General features: G+C 56.6%; 1 long non-coding RNA gene across 1 annotated transcript; it reads right to left on the bottom strand.

Moving 5' to 3' along the window:
- Nucleotides 1–343: 343 nt before the first annotated feature.
- LOC311201598 lies at nt 344–4,687 on the bottom strand. The gene is made up of 4 exons (XR_014617872.1): nt 4,535–4,687; nt 1,888–1,985; nt 624–752; nt 344–482 (listed from the first exon to the last, which is right to left on the bottom strand). It is a non-coding gene; the product is annotated as an uncharacterized lncRNA (long non-coding RNA).
- Nucleotides 4,688–5,709: the final 1,022 nt, after the last annotated feature.

The raw sequence follows: 5,709 nt of genomic DNA, 5'->3' as shown, positions 1-5,709 counted from the left end.
TTCAGGTAGTTGTAGGTGGTGATAAGGTCTCCCCTCAGCCTCCTCCAGGCTAAACATCCCCAGCTCCCTCAGCTGCTCCTCATATGATTTACCCTCCAGCCCCTTTCCCAGCCTGGTTGCCCTTCTCTGGACATGCTCGAGGACCTCAATGTCCTTCTCAATTTATGATTTCCCCCTCCCCCACCTTGTATTAAAGAAAGAAGTGTCTGGTCCTCATAGATGTGGAAAAAAAGATGAAAATATGATTCAGTTCTGACCACCCTCTTAAAAAAGTCAGAACAGGAAAAACTCAAAGTCAGGGCTCAAAAATCAGCAAGATCCATTTTTTCTTTTATCTCATGGCTATCCCAATTTTATTTATAATATTTTTTTCAATTGAGGTGCTGGTGGTAGAGATGATGGCTCAGTCCTGAAGAAGGGTCAGATGAGAGCATCCCTATACCTCTCAAGACACCAGAGTTTTTCCAGATCAAAATCACCTGCTGAGGAGAACACAGGCATGATACAAAGCCAATGCTCAGGGAATCAGCTCGGATCAATGGCAATCGGAAGATCCTGAGATCTTTCTCCCCCTTCTCCCTCTGAGGGAAGGGAGGAAGAAGAGTTCAAATTCCAGGTCAGACCTGCAGCTGCTGCATCCTCGATTCATCTCTGCTGTCAAAACCCTCGGTCAAACACACCACTGCTGCTCCTGGACAAACAACTCCTGTGTGTCGAGCTTGGAATGCTTTGGGAGGGCAACCTGGAGGAGCCTGAAAATCAATTAATTATAGAAATAATATTAGTGATTTCCTAAAGGTGCTTGGTGCTGAGAGCTCCTGCTCACATCTGGTCCTCTGCACCACGGTCCCAGGGCACAATGTTCACTCAGAGATAAGAAGAGTAATTAAAATCAGGCGAGAAAAGCGACATTTTAATTTCTTCTCTTCCTGCTTGTTTTTAGGCAGGACTTCTTCAAAGACAGTCACACAAAAGGCAGTCTTTGAATTAACAGGCAATTAGTTAATTAGGTACTTAATTGCAAATTACAAGCAGCAAACTGCCTTCTTTATCTATCTGGCAATGTAAGGAGGGGCCCTGTGCTGTCCCTGACACCGAAATCCCCTTCTTTCCGGGGAAAACTCACCTTGCACGTTAAGCAAGACAAGTTTGAAGTCAAAATCCTTTCATTTTTGACCAGAATTGGTTGGGGAAAGGGGCTGTAGAAGCAGGGAGACTACTTTCAGGGAGACAACTCTGTGAAGGCACAGGGGATCAGCCCCACTAAAGGTATGTTGGATTCCAGTGATTTGTATCAGATGAGTAAGAACAATCTAGAAGCTTTGCAAATCGGCAGTGGAACAGGGCTGATGTAAGGAAACGCTCTCAGGCAAGAAGCGATGCCCTGGCTGCATGGGTACTTAAAAACCCTGCACAGCTTTGCAGGGCTGTGCTGAACTCATCACCACCTGCTTGAAAACAAGATTAGGTGGTTTATGAAGCGTGCTCCAACCTAGATTTGGGGGGAAAAAAAGTAAAAGACACTTCACCCAGCCAGGCAACAACGCTCCTGCTATGGTAACCCCAAGGGCCACATGTTGATGGAGACCCTCAGGGACAATATCGAGGGCTCCTCTGGCTCCCCGGGTCCATGGTCTTGACCTTGACCGAATTTTGCCCACCATCGACTCCACCTGACCCCCTTGGTTTGTTTCTTGCCTGGTTTTTAGGTGTAACATTGATCCAACAGGCCTTTTTGTCCAGTTTCTGGTTAAAAGCCAGCACTGGTGCAGCTGTGGGTTTCATGAAGAGTGCACGGTCTCCTCAGCTCTATGTCACATGTTCGTGCCCTCCCCCCTCCCTGCAAATGCTCCCAAACCCAACATTTTGGCTATTCAAGGACAACACCTTGGAGCAGTTTATTTCAGACAGCCACTTGTGTTTTCCAGAGGAAACGCTCAGTTTGCACCGGGGGTTTCTCCACCGTGGGACTGATCACTTCTTCCCTGTGAGGGGGACAGAATCACAGAATTGTAGGGGTTGGAAGGGACCTCCAGAGAGCATCGGGTCCAACACCCCTGCCAAAGCAGGTTCCCTAGGACAGGTCATACAGGGAGGCGTCCAGATGGGTCTTGAATATCTCCAGAGAAGGAGACTCCACAACCCCCCTGGGTAGCCTGTCCTTGTGCAATATGAAGAAGTTCTTCTGCATGTTGGTGCGGAACTTCCTACGCGCCAACTTGAGGCCATTGCCCCTTGTCCTGTCCCCACAGACCACTGAGAAGAGGCTGCCCATTTCCCTCTGTCTCCCACACTTCAGATATTTATAAACATTGATCAGATCCCCTCTCAGTCTTCTCTTCTCAAGGCTGAACAGCCCCAGCTCACTCTGCCTTTCCTTGTAGGGAAGATGCTCCAGGCCCTCAATCATCTTCGTAGCCCTTCTCTGGACTCTTTCCTGGAGATCCCTGTCTTTTGTATACCAGGGAGCCCAGAACTGGACACAATACTCCAGAAGGGGCCTGACCAGGGCAGAGCAGAGGGGGAGGATCACCTCCTTTGACCTGCTGGCCATGATCCTTGTAATGCACCCCAGGATCCCATTGTCATTTTTGGCCCCCGGGGCACACTGCTGGCTCATGGCCAACCTGTCACCCACCAGGACCCTGAGGTCCTTCTCCACAGAGCTCCTCTGCAACAGGTCACCCCCAGCCTGTACTGATATATGTGGTTATTGCTCACCAGGTGCAAGACTCTCCACTTGCTTTTATCAAACCTCACCTGGTTTCTCCCTGCCCAGCTCTCCAGCCTGCCCAGGTCTCGCTGGATGGCAGCGCAGTGTTCCTGCCTTGTCAGCCACTCCTCCCAGCTCTGTAACCCCAGCAGACTTGCTGAGGGTGGGCACCATTCCCTCATCAAGGTCATCGATGAAGATGTTAAACCAGACCAAACCCAACACTGAGTCCTGGGGAACACCGCTAGTCACAGGTCCCCAGATGGAGCCCTGGGACAGGCTGTCCAGAGAGGTTGTGGAGTCTCCTTCTCTGGAGACATTCAAACCCCACCTGGACACGTTCCTGTGCGGTTTAGTCCAGGTCATCCTGCGCTGGCAGGGGGGCTGGACCCGATGATCTCCACAGGTCCCTCCCAACTCCTAACGTTCTCTGGTGTCCCCACACCTGCACCCGCAGCATCCCGGCGGGTGGGGGTGCAAGGAGAGAGACGAACCCCTCGGTCCGCCCGGCACGAACAGCTCCCGCGAGCCGATCTTGGGAGCCGGAGAATCAATGAACTGCAGCGATAACATCAGGGGCTTCCTAAAGCCACCGGGCGCTCCCGCGCACCTTCGCCCCCGCCTCCCCCCCCTCCCTCCCGCTAGGACCCTGGTATCCCTGCCCCTCCCGCCGGCGGGCAGGGGGGCGAGCCCCGCACCCGCGCCCTGCCACGCGGTGCTGCGCCTGCACCCGGCCCCGGCCCGGCCGCGCCGGGGAAGGGGGCGGGGGGGGGGGAGGGGTAGTTGAGTGACCGCCCCCCCCCCAAAGAAAAGCGGGGTGCTTGGGCTGACTCGCGCCCTCCGAAGCGGGGTGCGGCCGCCAAGTCGCGCGTGTGCAACAGGTCGCGCGCGCGCCGCCGCGGGAACGCGCGCGAGGAGGCGGCGGGGGGGGAGATTGGGGGGGAGGGGGGGGCGTTAAGGGGGAGAGCGCGCTACGCGCGCGCGGCCGCCGAGGGGGAGGGGGCGGGGAGCGCGCGGAGCGGGGAGGCGGGAGCGGAGGGGGGAAAAAAAATGAGGTTTAACCCCCCCGTGCCCGGCGGCGGCCGCGGCATTTCTATTCAGGCGGCGCCGAGGGAGCCCGGCGCGCCCGGTGCATTGTGGGACTGGGCTGGGAGTCCCGTTCGCGGGAGGAGGCGGAGGGCGAGGAGGCGAGCCGGTAAGAGGGAGACCTGAGGAGGGAGGGGGGGAGGAGGGGGGGTGGGGGTGCAAGGCGGGGAGATTTAAAGGGGAATTCGCCTCCGCCGTTACGCCGGGCCGGGAGCGGGGGGCGGCGCGGCGCGGCGCAGCCAAGCCCGGGGTGCAGGCTGCCCTCCCGGCCCCGGGCCCCGCCGCCCTCCCTCAGCCCGGCCCCGGGGGAAGGGCGGGGGAAGAAGGTGGTTGAGGGGGGGGGGGAGGTGTGTGCGCGCCTCACCGCGCCGCGGCCGCTTTAAAAAAACCGGCGACGGACACAGACGGGTTAAATTTTTCGCCCGCCGACATTTTTTTTTTCCTCCCTTTTTCCCTCCTCTTCCCCACTCCTTTCCCCCCCCCTCCCCCCCCCCTCCTTTCCCCTTCCCTCCCCTCACGGAGCGGCGGCGGGTGAGGCGGGGAGGGGAGGGGGGGGGGGAATAGAGATAGGTGCCGGTGGCGCGCGCGCCTAACGTTCCACCGGCTCTCTCGCGCGCGCGCCCTGGGGCCGGCGGCTCGTGCCGCCCGCACAGGCTGCCTCCGCTGGCGAGGGGTTAACCCCGCCCCGCCGGCATCCCACCTGCGCGCACGTGTGTGTGTGTGTGCGCCGCTTACCCGGGGCCACGCCGCCCCCCGCGGGGTTGTCGCTCCCCTCCGGACTAAGGACGAGGGGTTTGCCGGGGTGTGCGGCTGCTCTCCGAACGCCAGCGAGCCGGGCTGCTCTTCCTCCCTTCCCCTCCCTCCCTCCCTCCCCCAGCCGCTTTCTTCTTCTCCTCCTCCTCCTCCTCCTCCTCCTCCCTCTCCGGCTGCACAAAGAGCAACTGTGAAGGCCCTGGCTTGCCTTTAAAGGCAGCGGCTGGAAATTTTAAGGTGTCCCAGAGCCATGTCTCTCCGCAGCGCTCCTCGCCGCGCTCCGTGGATGAACGGTGGTTGCGGTCCCTCACCTTGCAGGTCTGAGGCTGCTGGGCTGCCGTTAATTGCGCTTGGGTTTGGTTTGGGTAGGTACCTGGCTCCAGTTCTTCCTCGCTCTGCCCTCTTGCTTCCCCGTGCTCGCCTCTCTCTGCTTGTTAGGGAGGCAAGGGTTAACCGTTAGGTTTTAATATTTATTATGCCGTTCTTTTAAAGTAAGAAACATCTGGGCTGCGAGGTGTTTGCCTCTCCTGGGGAGGGATGCTTAACGCTGAGCTTGCATGCCTGTGCAGGCTGCCAGCTGCCCCAAGAAACTCGGTCTTGCAAGGAAGGTTGCTTCCATGGCAGTCCATGAAGTACATAGTTGCATGTAGCTTTATTGAGATTCTAATTTAAAAAGTTACCGTGTTCTTACACGGTAGATGACTTCCATTAAATAGAATCGTCTCGTTTGTCTCAGTGTTTGCTTTCAAACCAGGGAACATAGTTCACTGTGTCAGAGAGTCCTCAAGACTGGCAAAAAGTTCCCAGTACGCTGTGGCCTCTGAGCCCTGCCCTGTCTGAGTGGGTAGGTAGGGGGTGCTGAGCATATTGCAGTCCCTAGTTACGTGAAGGGAAATGTTTCCCCTGTGAGGAGAGCTGCTTTTTATAAATTTCTGGAATTAATTAGAATGAAGCGTGAAAAAAGAATGTGGGGAAGGGGGGGGGGGGGGGAGGCAGACCCTCTCCCCACCCCAACCTTTGTCTCCTGTTTCTGTTGACAGGTTGTTTTCCAGATGCTATCTTTCTTTTCTTCTCTCTTTTTTTTTTTTAATTCCTTGATTGACTCTGCTCAGTGTCTTGCACTGGGAGACAACGGCTACGAACCGAATTCATTGCTC

This window comes from Gallinula chloropus, assembly GCF_964237585.1.
Source record: "Gallinula chloropus genome assembly, chromosome: 1".
In the NCBI taxonomy this organism is placed as follows: domain Eukaryota; kingdom Metazoa; phylum Chordata; class Aves; order Gruiformes; family Rallidae; genus Gallinula; species Gallinula chloropus.
The sequence above is the reverse complement of the archived record's forward strand: the minus strand, read 5'-3'. Positions and strand labels throughout refer to the sequence as shown.